Below are 17,724 nucleotides of genomic sequence, written 5' to 3' on the forward strand. Positions count from 1 at the left end.
ATTTAGAAAACAAATAAAACAAAAAAAGGCTTTCTATGGCCCACTGAGTGAGAGATGACGCACACAGGAGTCAGGAGTGGCACACAAGCCCAGAGGCCAATATTTATCTCCCACTTTTTTTTTTTTGTTCCAGGGAAAATTTATAAACCCAATAAAAAAAATAATAAATAGGCTTTCTATGGCCCACTATCTGAGAGAGAGAGATGGCACGCTTAGGACTGGCACACAAGCCCAAAGGCCAATATTAATCTCCCACTGATTGATTTATTGATTTTTTCAGGTAGAATTTAGAACCCAAATAAAGCAAAAAAAAAAAAAATGGGCTTTCTATGGCCCACTGAGTGAGTGATGATGCACACAGGAGTGGCACACAAGCCCTGAGGCCAATATTTTTCTCCCACTGATTGATGTAGTGATTTTTTCAGGTACATTTTAGAACCCAAATCAAGCAAAAAAATAAATAGGCTTTCTATGGCCCACTATTTGTGAGAGAGATGGCACGCTCAGGACTGGCACACAAGCCCAGAGGCCAATATTAATCTCCCACTTTTTTTTTTTTGGTTCCAGGGAAAATTTATAAACCCAATAAAAAAAATAATAAATAGGCTTTCTATGGCCCACTATCTGAGAGAGAGAGATGGCACGCTTAGGACTGGCACACAAGCCCAAAGGCCAATATTAATCTCCCACTGATTGATTCATTGATTTTTTCAGGTAGAATTTAGAACCCAAATAAAGCAAAAAAAAAAAAAAAGGGCTTTCTATGGCCCACTGAGTGAGTGATGATGCACACAGGAGTCAGGAGTGGCACACAAGCCCTGAGGCCAATATTTTTCTCCCACTGATTGATGTAGTGATTTTTTCAGGTACATTTTAGAACCCAAATCAAGCAAAAAAATAAATAGGCTTTCTATGGCCCACTATTTGTGAGAGAGATGGCACGCTCAGGACTGGCACACAAGCCCAGAGGCCAATATTAATCTCCCACTTTTTTTTTTTTGGTTCCAGGGAAAATTTATAAACCCAATAAAAAAAATAATAAATAGGCTTTCTATGGCCCACTATCTGAGAGAGAGAGATGGCACACTTAGGACTGGCACACAAGCCCAAAGGCCAATATTAATCTTCCACTGATTGATTTATTGATTTATTCAGGTAGAATTTAGAACCCAAATAAAGCAAAAAAAAAAAAAAATGGGCTTTCTATGGCCCACTGAGTGAGTGATGATGCACACAGGAGTCAGGAGTGGCACACAAGCCCTGAGGCCAATATTTTTCTCCCACTGATTGATGTAGTGATTTTTTCAGGTAGATTTTAGAACCAAAATCAAGCAAAAAAATAAATAGGCTTTCTATGGCCCACTGACTGAGAGATGGCACACACAGGAGTCAAGAGTGGCACACAAGCCCTGAGGCCAATATTTTTCTCCCACTGATTGATGTAGTGATTTTTTCAGGTAGATTTTATAACCCAAATCAAGCAAAAAAATAAATAGGCTTTCTATGGCCCACTGAGTGAGAGATGGCACAGACAGGGATGGCACTCTAGCAGAAATGTCAATCTTAATCTCCCACAAAAAAAAAAAAAAAAACAGGGAGTGTCCTTCAATTACTATCTCCCTGCAGTAATCTCAGCCAGGTATGGCAGGCAGCAATAAGGAGTGGACTGATGCACAAATTAAATAAAAAGTGTGGACAAACAAAAAAGATAGCTGTGCAGAAAGGAAGGAACAAGAGGATTTGTGCTTTGAAAAAAGCAGTTGGTTTGCACAGCGGCGTACACACAGCAATGCAGCTATCAGGGAGCCTTCTAGGGCAGCCCAATGAGCTACAGCACTGAGGGGGAAAAAAAAAAAAAAAATGTAGCTTCCACTGTCCCTGCACACCGAAGGTGGTGTTGGGCAGTGGAAATCGCTACAGCACAAGCGGCTTGGGGGTTAATGGACCCTGCCTAACGCTATCCCTGCTTCTGACGAAGCGGCAGCAACCTCTCCCTATGCTCAGATCAGCAGCAGTAACATGGCGGTCGGCGGGAACGCCCCTTTATAGCCCCTGTGACGCCGCAGACAGCAAGCCAATCACTGCAATGCCCATCTCTAAGATGGTGGGGACCAGGACCTATGTCATCACGCTGCCCACACTCTGCGTTTACCTTCATTGGCTGAGAAATGGCGCTTTTCGCGTACCGCATGGCCGACCCGCACAGGGGTCGGATCAGGTTTCATGAAACCCGACTTTGCCAAAAGTCGGCGACTTTTGAAAATGAACGACCTGTTTCGCTCAACCCTAATGGTGAGCATTTGAGGGAAGAAGCAAAGGAGAAGCAAGGAGCTCTTAGGGGAACTGTTGTTTGGCACCCACTGAGCTGAAGCGCAGGAACTGGGCACCAGGAACCCGAGGCTGTGTCGTACTCCAAGTTCCACAGCAGAACTGGAAGGACAGAGGATTGCAGGTCTTCTGTCCACACCCACACCTGAAGATGCAGCAGTACACAGAGAGTCTGGGTCGTGATAGAGACACTGTAAAAAGGCTCACATTGCCCACCATACGGGTTACTGTCCCTGGACAGGAGAGAGAGGACTTTGTAAGGGAGTCACACGCAGCAAGGACCTCGCACAAGAGCACAAAAAGGATGGTTTACAAGACTCACCTGGGAAAGGGATCCACCATTGCCTCCAGGCCAGCCGGACCACATCACCACCTGTTGCTGGTACCCTGGACTGTGGCTTGTTTCAACCAGTAAACCAGGTAAAGACATTGCAATCCTGTGTGACTATGTCCTTCATTTATTATGGCACCACACCACTCTGGTCAAACACAACGGGAGCCCTTTGGACCCCACTTCACCTGTGGGAAGCGACACCATCTTTGCTGCAGCACCATCACTCCCAGGGGACCCCTTTAAGAAGCGTCAGTCACCCCTGACCGAGTACCACAGGTGGCGTCACAAACTTTTACCACTTTCCAAATCTCTTTAAAGAAAAATAGGAGACAAAAAAGCGCAAATAGGGTCTTATCCCCAGGATTGTTTCCAATCAATAGTAAGAGAACTGCTCACCTGGTGGTGCAGAGTGAGGCTATGGGCACACGCTGCGGATTTTGCTGCGCACGCAGCGGTTTTGACGCTGCGGATTCGCAGCTGTTTTCCATGCGTTTACAGTACTATGTAAACCTATGGAAAACAAAATCCGCAGTGCACATGCTGCGGAAAAAAACGCACAGAAATGCTGCAATTTTATTCCGCAGCATGTCAATTCCTTGTGCAGATTCCGCTGCGGTTTACACCTGCTCCATAATAGGAATTCGCAGGTGTAGAACCACAGGTGGAATCCGCACAAAAACGTAAATTCCGCAGTGAATCCGCAGGTAATCCGCAGTGCGGTATACCTGCGGATTTACAAAAACAGGTGCGGAAAAATCCACAGAGATCTATGTGCACATACCCTAAAAGCGTGTAGATATCAGCTGCTGCAGATCCACAGGTCGACGCTGTGACCTTTCAGAACCGTTATATTAGATAAATGTGGATAAAATCTGCGCTACTGTGACAAATGATGAATCCAGATATAGTTATAAAATACTCTGGTGATTTATTCAATGCGTTTCAAAGCTGATGGCTTCTTCTTCAGGTAATTTCCTGAAGAAGAAGTTATGAGCTGTGAAACGCGTTGAATAAACCACCAGAGTATTTTAGAACTATATCTGGATTCATCATTTGTCACAGCAGCGTGGATTTTAACAAATCTCTTTAAAGATTTTCCCTTTTACTTGGTCGCACAGGGCCACCGACCGGGTCGCTGCCACCATACCCACCCCTTTAATAATGACTGAAACCTGTACCGAGTATCCGACTGCCCTGGTGGGCATTCCACATCTCTCTGCAGGATTTATGTGGTTTTTTTCTACCATTTTTTTGTCATCTCTGACATTCACATACCCGATCAGTGGGGCAGCCTTAAGGTACCGTCACACATAACGATATCGTTAACGATATCGTTGCTTTTTGTGACGTAGCAACGATATCGTTAAGGAAATCGTTCTGTGTGACAGCGACCAACGATCAGGCCCCTGCTGGGAGATCGTTGGTCGCTGAGGAAAGTCCAGCACTTTATTTCGTCACTGGATCTCCCGCTGACATCGCTGAATCGGCGTGTGTGATGCCGATCCAGCGATGTCTTCACTGGTAACCAGGGTAAACATCGGGTTACTAAGCGCAGGGCCGCACTTAGTAACCCGATGTTTACCATGGTTACCAGCGTAAACGTTAAAAAAACAAACACTACATACTTACCTTCAGCTGTCTGTCCCCGGCGCTGTGCTTCTCTGCACTCCTCCTGCATCCTGTGTCAGCGGCGGCCAGACATAAAGCACAGCGGTGACGTCACCGCTCTGCTTTCCGGCTGACCGGCTCTGACAGTGCAGAGGAAAGCAGAGCGCCGGAGGACAGACAGCGGAAGGTAAGTATGTAGTGTTTGTTTTTTTAACGTTTACACTGGTAACCATGGTAAACATCGGGTTACTAAGCGCGGCCCTCGGGATCGTTGGTCGCTGGAGAGCTGTCTGTGTGAGCGACCAAACAGCGACGCTGCAGCGATCGACATCGTTGTCGGTATCGCTGCAGCGTCGCTTAGTGTGACGGTACCCTTATCATCATATACTTATTGGAAAGGGTTTAGTTTTAGGGAGAGTGATTGCTTCCTGCTGGGAAGTTAGATAGAGTCTGGAGTTTGAAGTCAGCTGAGCTGCATCACAGGGTGATACTGCGTTAGAGGAGACTAAAAAAGATGGGATAACATGATCCTGAGGAAAAGTGACAAAAGTGACAGAGTGGCCTTTCAGAGTCAGGTCCTGGATGAGGACGTCTAGCCGCGAGATCTTGAGCTTGTAACACAGAAGGTTACAGGCCTTTTCTGGGCTGAGAGATGGTGGCTATCAAAGAGGCCCTAGCAGGAGTTCCAGGGTGCCAGTAGCATTAAAGCTGCATTATGGCATCTGCCCTGGATGCAGCCAGGAGGGCGGCACCTTCGAGCTACCTAATGCGGCGGTCAGAGGTGTCTACCTTGGTGCCTGAATTTTGCCTCTCCCCGGCACCAACTCAGAGAAGGTGCAGCACGCCGGCTCACAGAGATCAATTGTACTTTCATCTTTCAGTGTGCAAGGTGGGGAGATTTTGTGTGGATGGAGAATAGTGTGGGGGAGATTTAGTGTGTGAGAAGGGGTGGGGAAATATTTAGTGTGGATGGAAGGGTAGGGAGATTTAGTGTGGGGGCAGAGGTGGAGGAGATTTAATGTGTGTAGTTTTAGTGTGGGGGGAGATTTAGTATGGGGGAGATTTAGTGTAGGGGGAAGGTTGGGGAGATTTGGGGTGGGGGAGATTTAATATAATTGGGTGTGGAACATTTTAGGACACAAGTTTGTGGAGCGAGGAAGGAGTAGGAGCAGACAATATGGGGAGAAATTTGAAGACACAGTATGATGAGCAAAGGGGGAGATAGGGTGCACATATGAGGAAACAGTATGGGAGGATGGGTGCAGACACCGTATGGTGAGTGGGGGAGATAAGTGCAGACATGATAAGGTGAAGGGGGTGCAGACACAGCATGAGCAGTGAAGGGGGAATGTATGAGGGGGATGGGTACTGACACAGTATGGTGATTGGGGGGATTGGTGCAGACACAGAATGGGGAGGATGAGTGCAAATGCAATGAAGGGGGTAATGTATGTGGACACGGTATAGGTAACAAGTGGGGGGATGGGTGCAGGCACAGTATAGTGAGTGGGGGAGGGGTGCGGACACAGTATTAGTAATGAGGGGAAAAATGTATGTGGATGCAGTATGCGGAGCAAGGATGATGGGGTGTGCAAACACAGCATGGGCAGTCGGGGATGTGTGAGGAGGCCGTATGGCAAGTGAAGGGGTAAATATATGAGGAGACAGTATGCTTAGCAGGGGATGTGAGAGGAGACAGTATGAGGAGGGTGGGGGGAAATGTGTGAGAAGACTAGTATTGATGGGAATAGTGTCAGGAGAAAGTATAGGGAATTTAGTGAGGAGAAAATTATTCAGGGGTACAGCGTAGGGCAGACATTTTTATTCAGGAGCAGGAAAATGACACTGCTATTTTTAAGGGCATCTTGTGGGGATGTGCTGCACAAGACCAGAGAAGATAGAAGTCTACAGAGACAAGATGTGGATGAGAAAAGTCATCATAGAGCCTGGACAAGATGAAAAGAAAGAGAACGACTCCAATAAGAGACAACGTCATCTTTAAAGTGCCTTGATGTAAATGTTTTTTGTGATACTGACTAATTCTCATGTTTTTATTTATGTTAGTAGCATTAAAGGGGTTGTAAAAGTTTGTAAGTCTGCAGTCATGACTAGAGGTGAGCAAACATGTTTGGAAAACGTTCGCCAATCTCAAATTGAGCATGAACGTTGCACATTCGAATTCGTGTTTGGATTCCTGAGCATTTTTCTCAAAATAGGCAAAATTCAGCCAAAGTTCGGAAAATGATCGGTTCTCATGGAGCCCCCATCAGGGCCGTGGGATACTCGGAACCAGGCTGGTTCTTAAAGGGATGCGTCATGGCAGCAGTGACCTGGTCCGTGGCCCTGGGCATCCAATAAAAGGGGAAAAATAGAAGTGGGAAATAAAATTTAAAGAGTAATGTTCATGACGCTACCTGTGGTACTCGGCAATAAAGGTGTTAGCCTACGCTGTTACAAAGTCCGCTGGGGTTGATGGTAATGCACCTGAGTTGGTACAGCTCTCCAGAGGTAGAGCTAGACCCCAGGGCAGCTGTAGTGTTAAAGGGGATGATGGTGCTTGTGGTAGTTGTGGTAGCTGTGGTGCAAGGTGGATGGCGCAGTAAACAAATGTGAGGACACAGCGTGGTGCAGTTTCCAATGCTTTACTCACAGTTCTTAGTTGCCCCAGCCAGGGTGCTGTGTCCTCCAGGTTTGGGGCACAGCCAGCTCTCAAGCAATTTGGGTGCACTTTCCAGAACCCTCTTTCTTATGTTATTTTCTCTGGCCATCTTTCTGCGCTGGCACTCGCCTCTCCTGCCCTGCGCCAGCCACACAGTGTCCCAAGTCAGCAGCCATGGATCCTCCCGGATGGTGAGTGCTAAGTTCTCCTTAATCCTATACGGCTGCCTTTTCAGCAAATGTGTGCAGATGTGGTTGTGCTTCTTGCAAAAGCCACAGCCTCCGGTTAGCTAGCTGAGTTCTTAGTTTCTCCACTAGTTTGACGGCCGGTCCCTCACTGCGATCTGGTCCCTCCACCTGACAATGGTTAGCGTGGATCCGAGCCGCACGGGTGGACTTCTCACTACCCATGCTTCTAGGACCACTTCCTTCAGTTCTTTCTGTCTTTTCACTTCTCTTCAGTTCCCTCTCTTTGGGAACTCCATTCTGTCTCACAGGACCTGCAGACCCCCACATCTGCTCAGCTCCACTTCTCTCACAATCTCTGCCTAAACTGATGTTCCTAACAAGCTCCTCCTCTAATCTACCTACCCCACCCACTTCTTCAACACCCTTTCCTATCCAGCCTGAGATGAGACCTAACTCTCTTAGGGTACATCCAGGTGCCCTGACTGAATTGTCTAGTGTGGGATGCAGATGTAGGGTTCTGTGAAGTGCCCCCTCCTTACCTGAGAGCGGAATACCACACCGCTGAATGAGGTGCAGTACACTGTGGCGACTGGACCCTCAGGGACACCACAATCACAGTAACCTCTGTGTGTTCTGCCAGCCGTGAACTACTTTAACTTTACTGACATCACCGCTCACAGCGTGAGAACTTTGTCATACTACGAGCAGTGATGTCATTAAAGGGCCACTGTCACCCCCCTCCAGCCATTATAAACTAAAAGAGCCACCTTGTGCAGCAGTAATGCTGCATTCTAACAAGGTTGCTCTTTTAGTTTTAGGTTCAAGTATACCCCAAGGGGGGTGACAGTGGCCCTTTAAGGTTACCACAGGTCACAGATGGCGGCTCACACAGAGGTTACCATGAGAACCGTCAACTGTGACCTGCGGTAACCTTAATAACATCGCTGCTCGTCACTGCAGCCAGGTTCTCATACTCCTTTCAGTGTATATGGCAGCCATGGTGATGTGGCAGAGTCGGGGATCATCGTCGGGCGACCATATTATGGACCCTTTTAATTTTTTATGGTATTGAATGGGTAAAAGAGGGCAATTGTCTTGGAGTGCTTTTTACAAACAAAGGACTTTTCCTTGTGTGTATTTTTTTCTTTTAACTTCTGGGGTCAGTAATGGGGTGTATGATAGATGCCTCTCCATTACTAACCCCTGGGCTTGATGTCAGCTGACATTAGAAAGCTGACAACAACCCCAAAACCATTACCCTGATTGCCAACGCATCAGGAAGAGCCAAGGCCAAGCGCTAGAATTAGAGTATCTAATAGATGTGCCATTTCTTGGGCGACAGAGGGCTAGTGTTATTAGTCTAGGAAGGGAACAATATCCATGGCCCTTCCCAGACTATTAATATCAACCTGCAGCTGTAGCTGTCTGCTTAGCCTTTGCTGGTTATTAAAAATTGGGGGGACCCCACATTTTTGAGTCCTCTTTATAATATCCTGTAAATACTACGCAGACAGCTGTGAGCTGATATTAATAGTCTGGGAAGCTCCATGGATAGTGGCCCCTTCCCACAATAATGACACCAGCTGTTTATAAAAAATAAGGGGAAACCTAAGACATTATTTTATTATTATTTATTAGGTTAAATAAGGCCACACGAAAGGCACTATAAGGTGCTAGTTTATTATATGTAGGGGGCTTGTGACATTAAATATCAAAAGGGCAGCTATCCTATTTATTATATTTATTTTATATCTGTATATAAGATTGCCTTATTAGTTTGTAAACTAGCTTTAAATTAAATGGACAATTACAGTGTGTAAAAGCTGATGTTAAAAATGCATTGCCTTCACTACTACAACCTCCTGCTCTGTGGCTTCCCCTCGAACACTCTCGCGCCCCTCCAATCTATTCTAAACTCTGCTGCCCGACTAATCTACCTGTCCCCCCCGCTATTCCCCGGCCTCTCCCCTCTGTCAATCCCTTCGCTGGCTCCCCATTGCCCAGAGACTCCAGTAGAAAACCCTAACCATGACGTACAAAGCCATCCACAACCTGTCTCCTCCATACATCTGTGACCTCGTCTCCCGGTACTTACCTGCACACAACCTCCGATCCTCACAAGATCTCCATCTCTACTCCCCTCTTATCTCCTCTTCCCACAATCGTATACAAGATTTCTCTCGCGTATCACCCCTACTCTGGAACCCTCTACCACAACACATCAGACTCTCACCTACCATCGAAACCTTCAAAAAGAACCTGAAGACCCACCTCTTCCGACAAGCCTACAACCTGCAGTAACCACCGATCGACCAAACCGCTGCATGACCAGCTCTATCCTCACCTACTGTATTCTCACCCATCCCTTGTAGATTGTGAGCCCTCGTGGGCAGGGTCCTCTCTCCTCCTGTACCAGTTCTGACTTGTATTGTTCAAGATTATTGTACTTGTTTCTATTATGTATACCCCTCCACACATGTAAAGCGCCATGGAATAAATGGCGCTATAACAATAAATAATAATAATAATAATAATTCCATAGGATTCATACGAATCTCATAGATGCTAGGAGGTGAGAAAAAAATGCACACTTGTATAGCACTCGTACGACAAATAATGCTAGGTGAGAAAAAAACGCACACTCGCATGTCATGAGGAATACTGACTCTCTACAACTTTTCAGGCTGAGAATCTCAGCAATTTTATATATGGAGATGTGAGCGAGCTCTAATTCTCAGTATCTGTATAAGGCCGGGGTCACATTAGCATTTACCATCCGATGCGAGAGCATCAGAAGAGATATGCTAATGATGACACTTGGCTCAAACTCTGCTGTGAAAGTGAGCCGAATTTCATGCTACTGTACTCCGATCCTCTCACATGCAAGAATCTGATCACAGGTGAGATGAAGGAGAGATTCATTTCTCCATCTCCTGCTCTGGGCGTATATTGCACTGCACTCGGATGACATCAGAGTGCAGTCCAATGTTTTGCACATGTAAAGGTGTGGACTATGTTGCCCGGTTGCTGTCCCTGAAGACAACAATCGCATAATCTGTCATGCGTTTCTATGCATCTAGTGTGTAATATGATATGGTGTAGTATTATTAATATAGTAATGTGAAGAATACTGCGCATGATGTGTACCAGTGTATAATATTGGTAGTAAACAGCATAGGGAAGATATAGATTAGGACCTAGGATATAAGATAAAGTGTGATGACACAGCATTTTATCTTCATTAACCAGAGGTCTATTTTCAGTACGCCAGGAGGAATAGACTATTCTATACTAGATGGTGGCCCGATTCTAACGCTTCGGGTATTCTAGAAAATGTATGTATGTATGTATATAGCAACCACATAGCACATTGCAGAGGCCACGTAACACAGACAACCATGTAGTATATAGCACAGCCATATAGTATATAGGAGCCACATAGTATATAACACAGCCCACGCATTATATAACACTGTGCACGTAGTATATAACACTGCCCACGTAGTATATAACACTACCCACGTAATATATAGCATCCACGTAGTATATAACACAGCCCACGTAGTATATAACACTGCTCACGTAGTATATAGCACTGCCCACGTAGTATATGCAGCGCCCCTGGGTCCTGGTCGTAGCAGTAATATTATTTTCATCTAGGGGGGAGTGATGTTATGTTTGGAGGCAATAAAGGAGATCTCTTTACCAGGTACCACAAACATACAACACATTTCATACTCCAGTCCACAAGGGGGAGCTATGCTCCTATTTATTAGGGCACTCTTCACAATTAGGTAAAACTGGTGGCATGGAGAAGAAGTGAGGCAGTTGCTAGCTGAGCTCCGCTCAGGTAGTTGATCCCTGACAGGGGTGGGATCCTGTCAGAGGCCCAGTCAAAAGGTCACAGAGCTGCGCCTGCCCCACGTGCGGCAGTTCCTAAGAAAGGACACGAACAGAGAACTGTATTGTAGAGAGTGAGAAAGAAGTCATAGCAAAAGAGTGGAAACCAGAAGGAGTTCTGCCATGCACAGGCTGCCTCCTTCTGAGGCGTAGGATCCCGGGAGCTGGAACACCGAGGGAGCAACAGTCCTTTATGCCTTGCTCCAGAGACCGGCAGGACAGCTAATTGTAAGTTACTGATCCGCCCTATACCTAGGAGGCAAGGTGGCACCAACGAGATGCCGGGGCATGATAAAGTCCCTGTAAAAAGCCTCACGCCACCGGTCATACGGGTTTGTCCTATCCATCTGGGGGACAGAAAGAGATAACATCGATAACATCTACAACATTTGTGAGGACGTTATGAGAGGCTTAGCAATAAGGTACTACAATACCAAGGCGCTAGAGGAAGGCTACTGATTTCCTCCTGGATAAGGGGACTCTGGATTTGCCTCCAAACCGGCCGGACTCTGCCTGCCCTGTGATCTGGTGCTCTGGACTGTGGATGCTGAAGCCTTCAGTAAAAGGTAAAGAGACTGCAACCTTGTGTCCTTGTTCTTCACTGCGCCTCACACCATCCACCATCTACACACTGGGAAGCCCTGGGGACATACTTCACATGTGGGTATACCATCTAGCTGCCATAACATCACCCCAGCGGACCCCTTAAAGCAGCGTCGGTCACCCTGACCGAATACCACAGGTGGCGTCACGAACATTATCCCTTTAAAGACCTTTCCCCCATTTATCAACGGACGTCCCGAGGGCCACGGACCGGGTCAGCCACCGTGACATCCCTCTTGAGAACCAAAGTACCCGGTACCGAGTACCCAACAGCCCTACGGGGGCACTCAATATAAAACACTGCCCACACAGTATATACCACTACCCACACAGTATATAGCACAGCCCACGTAGTATATAACACAGCCCACATAGTATATACAGTAACACTGCCCACGTAGTATATAACACTGCCCACGCAGCATATAACACAGCCCACGCAGTGTATAACACTGCCCACGTAGTATATAACACTGCCCACGCAGCATATAACACAGCCCACGCAGTGTATAACACTGCCCACGTAGTATATAACACTGCCCACGTAGTATATAACATTGCCCACGCAGTATATAACACTGCCCATGCAGTATATAACACAGCCCATGTAGTATATAACACAGCCCATGTAGTATATAACACTGCCCACGTAGTATAAAACACTGCCCACGTAGTATATAACACTGCCCACGCAGTATATAACACTGCCCACGCAGTATATTACACAGCCCACGTAGTATATAACACAGCTCACGTAGTATATAACACTGCCCACGTAGTATATAACACAGCTCACGTAGTATATAGCACTACGCACGTAGTATATAACACAGCCCATGTAGTATATAACACTGCGCACGTAGTGTATAACACAGCCCACGTAGTATATAACACTGCCCACGTAGTATATAACACAGCCCACGTAGTATATAACACTGCCCACGTAGTATATAACACTGCCCACGTAGTATATAACACAGCCCACGTAATATATAGCATCCACACAGTATATAACACAGCCCACATAGTATTTAACATTGCCCACGTAGTATATAAAATTGCCGACGCAGTATATAACACAGGCCACGTAGTATATAACACTGCCCACGTAGTATATAGCAGCCTCGCAGTATATAACACAGCCCAAGTACTATATAGCACTGTGGGCACCATATCCCTGTTAAAAAAAGAATGAAAATAAAAAATAGTTATATACTGTACTCACCCTCCGGAGTCCAGCGAAGCTGTCCCTATGCACGCGATGCGGCCGCCAGCTTCCGTTCCCAGCGATGAATTGTGAAATTACCCAGATGACTTAGCGGTCTCGCGAGACCGCTACGTCATCATCTCGCGAGACCGCAATGCATGGCCCGGAGCGTCGCGATAAGCGGGAAAGGCGCCGGAAGATGAGTATATAATGATTTTTTTATTTTTTTCTTATTTTTAACATTAGATCTTTTTACTATTGATGCTGCAGTTGGTCAGGAACCATACACTGTTGTGATATGAGTCTTAAACGTTGATTTTTTATATTTTTGAGTGACTAATGTTTGCCTCTTATATCAGCTCCTATAATTTATTGTCTGCTATTTTTGCACCACAGTGAGGCAATGGAAGTTTGCTTAACCTTCGTCCGGCTGAGTAGGTACAATTGTAACTATTCCGTTTTAAAATTGCAATCACTTTTTTTTTCGAAAAGCTGTAGAGGGCTGAAATTTCGTGACATCTCTGCAGTTTTGGTCCAGAATATATTGGCCAAATTTCAATAAAATATATATGAAGGTACAATTGTACCTCTGCAGCCTGTTAACGTTGTAAAATTATGCAGCCTGACAAAGGTTAATATGTTGAATGACCATTGTGTGGGTCCTGTGGCTTGTTGACTTGCAAAACAGAGGAATAAAAACTATGCAAATTGATTAAATAGTCAAATAATATGGATAATCTCATCACATCTTCCTCTTGACCTCTGGATGCAGGTTTTTAGAACAACAGTTGTGAGCTATGTAAATGGGATATGCCTTTGGGACAGATCAGCCAAGAGATCCAGAGACTCTTTACAAAACCACAGCCTGGAACACTACATGATAGCTGCCAGATCATTGCTCCATCACGAGAGACTTTGATTTGACATTCTACAGGATGCCAGCTTAGGGGACCATGGCCCCAACTGAAAGAATACAGATTTGCTCCATTGATTATCACTGAACCATGGATACGTTTGGGATAGTCAGGATTTGAACCCACCGGTCCCCTGAGATCCATGGACATATTTGGGAAAGCCAAGTTTGGAACCCACCAGTCACTGGGCTCCATGGAGATGTTCGGAGAAGCCAGAATGTGAACATCCGGTCACCTGGTCTTGTACCTCAATGGACTGTCAGCTTCCTAAGCTTGTCGTTACCTCCTCTCTGTGCATGCCGCAGGAGGGGGTAGTCAGCCCTGGAAGCTCTGAAGTCATAGCTGCTCTTATCCGGCAAGTCAGTTGAAGGGTGAAACTCTGTAATTTTGCCCCATCTTGGGTATTTTGCTGGGACTTTTCTATGTGTTATTTTCCTGTTTTGTGGTTCAATAATAATATTATAATAATAATTTTATTTATATTGTGCCAACATATTCCGCAGCGCTTTAAATTTAAACTTTCAATAAAGTATTGCCACACTGTTTTACCCTCACCGTGTGTTGTCTGAGTAGTGTTATGCCCATAGTGAAAGGAGAGCAGGCGTTCGGTGGGATGATCGATAGTATACACGGTTTAGGCTAGTTGACTAGGGCATACTCCCCCCCCCCCGTGTCTTCACGTAAGCGTAATAGGCTTAGTACATACTGGTATAGGATAGGATACTGTGTAGGACTAGCCCACAGTTTGAGGAGGTTAGTAAGGTTAGAAAAGGGACTGACTTCTTGGACACAGTAAGATAGCAAAATACAGTAACAAGGTCAAGTTCAAGTGCAGTGGGCTACTAGGGTCAGCATGCACCTATCGTTCAAGGCAGTGGGACATGTATGGACATTCTGGCAATGTCAGGAGCTAAAGGCCCGGCATAGGAGCTATAGGGCACATCGTGACCTCTGGCACACAGGGGAAGATGGACGTGAAATCGTGTGAAGGGAAGGTAACAGATCCTGGGTGCCCTGCAGGACTGGACAGGAAATCCTTGGGGCTGACGGAGCCAGTGGGCAGTGATAGTCCAGGTGGAACAGATGGAAGGGCTGAAGTTGTGCTTGGCTAAGGAAATAAGGGACAAGTAGTGTTGTGCCCTTCCCTACAGGTTACAATCTGCTCAACTGGAACTGTCCAGTAAACTTCTGTTTGTTAAAATGAACTGCATGTCCCCTGAATTATGTGCGGGGGCTCCTGAAGATAAAGGCCTGGGGAAAGCTGAGGCCTGCGGCCTACAAGTGAGTATAATGCACCCCACACCGGACAGCACATTGGGACTGGGACATGATTTTCCTCTAAAGTGGCCATGTGAAGCAGCACCTCGGACATGACTACTGCCTGCGGTCACTTTACACACGCACCCATTGGCTTGTATGGGTGCGCCCCATGTGAGATTCGCTTCCAATTGCAGCATGCTGCGATTGTTTTCTCATGCCGCATTGGCATGATAAAATAATGGCAGATCTGGGATGCCCCATGGAATAACACTGGTCTAAGTGCTATGTGATGTATTTTGCGCACAGCACAGGGCAGTGTTATAAGCTTGTGTGAGTGAGCACTTATTCTGTATATATACATAGCACAGTTCCACTTCACTGCACCGTATCACTCCTGATGTCCTGTATACTGGGTGTAATTCTCAGTATCTGTAGATATACACTGCACAGTACTACTCCTCCTGTCCTTTCTGGGCGTAATTCTCGGTTTGTGCTCTTACCTGGTGTTATTTTGGATATTTCAGGGTGTACGGGCTTTATGGGGGCTTGGTCTCTGTTAACTGGCGTGGCAAATTTCCGTAAAAAGTTTTATTCGTTGGTGAATTTTGGTCCAGTTGTCCAGATAAAATGGAATAGTAGATTGGCATCCCAGTATGTGCTCCAGAAGGTTGAATAAGCATCAGACATGATGGGCAGCACAGTGGCTGAGTGGTTAGCACTGTTGCTTTTCAATGCTGGGGTTCTAGGTTCAAATTCCACCAAGACTACATCTGCAAGGAGTTTGTATGTTTTCCCCGTGTTTGGGCGGATTTCCTCCAGTTTCCTCCCACACTCAAAAGACATACTGATAGGGAATCTAGATTGTGAGCCCCATCGGGGACAGTGATGATAATGTCTGTAAAGCGATGTGGACTAAGATAGCGCTATATAAGGCTACGTTCACATTTGCGTTGCGTCGGGCGCAGGTTCAGCGACGCATGCGTCATGCGCCCCTATATTTAACATGGGGGTGCATGGACATACGTTGTCTTGCGTTTTGTGACGCATGCGTCATTTTTGGCGCAAGCGTCAGGGTGCAGAGGATGCAGCAAGTTGCATTTTTTTGCGTCCAAAATCAAGCCAAAAATGGATGCATGCGTCACAAAACAATACGTTTTTGCATGCGTTTCACATGCGTCGTGCATTGCGGCGATGACGCTGTGTCCAAAGACGCGAATGTGAAAGTAGCCTAAGTGAGTAAAATAAATAAAGAAAAAATGAGATGTATCCCTGTCTGTAAGACCCCGGGCTACGACACGACAGGTGCCCTTCCCCTCCGCTATATCTGCTCTGTCAAATCTAAGCGCCGTCCCTCCATGGAAGTCACGATCCTTATACCATTCAGAATCGGGAAGAAACCAATGTCCGCAGGAGACCTTTACAGCAATACATACAGATTTTTGCTTAGTTTATTCAATAAAGCTTTAATACCTCAGTTTAAAAAAAATACATCTTTTGTGTTCTGTACAGATAAATCGCCCTACTATGTATACTGTATAGTATTTGCACTGATAGTTCTCTTATAATGATCGGCTATCATACGTTGTGTGGATAATGTATAAGGCTTCATCTAGATAAGCATCGATAAGGGTCTCTAAATGGTCGTTTCATCAGTAGTTCTCCTTTATGATGGATACATCACGTTCCCTCAGTCTCTTAGATAGAAATTAATGTAGGATAGTCAAGATAATTTAGATATGAGGTGTGTGATTTACCACACCAAATATATGGCCCTTGGAATGGCATGAAAGAAGATGGCACAACATGAGCTCATGGTTCGGGCCTACAAATACTAAGAGAAAACAAGGGCAGATTGGTTGCTAGGGATATTGACTATGCAATGCAGTGTTTCCATAGCAACTAGTCTGTCTCTAATAAAGCTAGACTGTCATCGTCTGACTCCTGTATATTAATATTGGGGTTTTCCATGGCCACAATCACAAATATCAGGGCCTCATGCAGTAGAGACGTGGCTAGGCTTTCGTTCATCCTGGGCACGGCTGAGTGGCTTGGTGTTGCCCCCTCTGGCCCCTAGGGTATGTAACCAACACCAGCCAAATTTACACTCATGCCATAGAACCAAACAGCCTGAGGCTCCACTAATGAGACCCCCCATCAATCATAAGAACGAGGGTCCTGTGTCCACTGTCTGAATGAAATCGTGCTAACGCTTAATTTATGGTTTATGCGACTGCCGAGAATAGTGATCTTCTATCTTTTTCAGTCCCATAAACCATGATAGAGACTTAGTAGAGATGTGTAGATACTGGGACCCCCATGCAGTGGGGGTCCCAGTATCGTCTCATGGTAAAAGTCCCTTTATTTTACCGTTTACTGTTATTGGGATGTCTTGACATTGCAACTTCCTTCACTACAAAGCCGCTGTTGAATTCGATTCAGTAGATCTGACCCGTACGTCACATGGGTGGCCAATACCACATTTATGGCTAGCCACCATTTCACCCACAGATTTTGACTATTTTTCAAGAGTTTTAAGCTGGGAAATGTTCTTTTTTTTTGTTAAAAGGATTGTCTCGTGAACAATATTCTGCACCTCTAAGTGAGCATGTGCGACCACCGCTCCTATAGGCACTGAATAAAGTAGTGGTCGCGCATGCTCACTACAGCTTCATTCACACAGACAACTTCTGGGTTTCCCTTTCTCATATTGTATCATTTATTTA

Source organism: Ranitomeya imitator, chromosome 3 (genome assembly GCF_032444005.1).
Source record: "Ranitomeya imitator isolate aRanImi1 chromosome 3, aRanImi1.pri, whole genome shotgun sequence".
Lineage (NCBI taxonomy): Eukaryota > Metazoa > Chordata > Amphibia > Anura > Dendrobatidae > Ranitomeya > Ranitomeya imitator.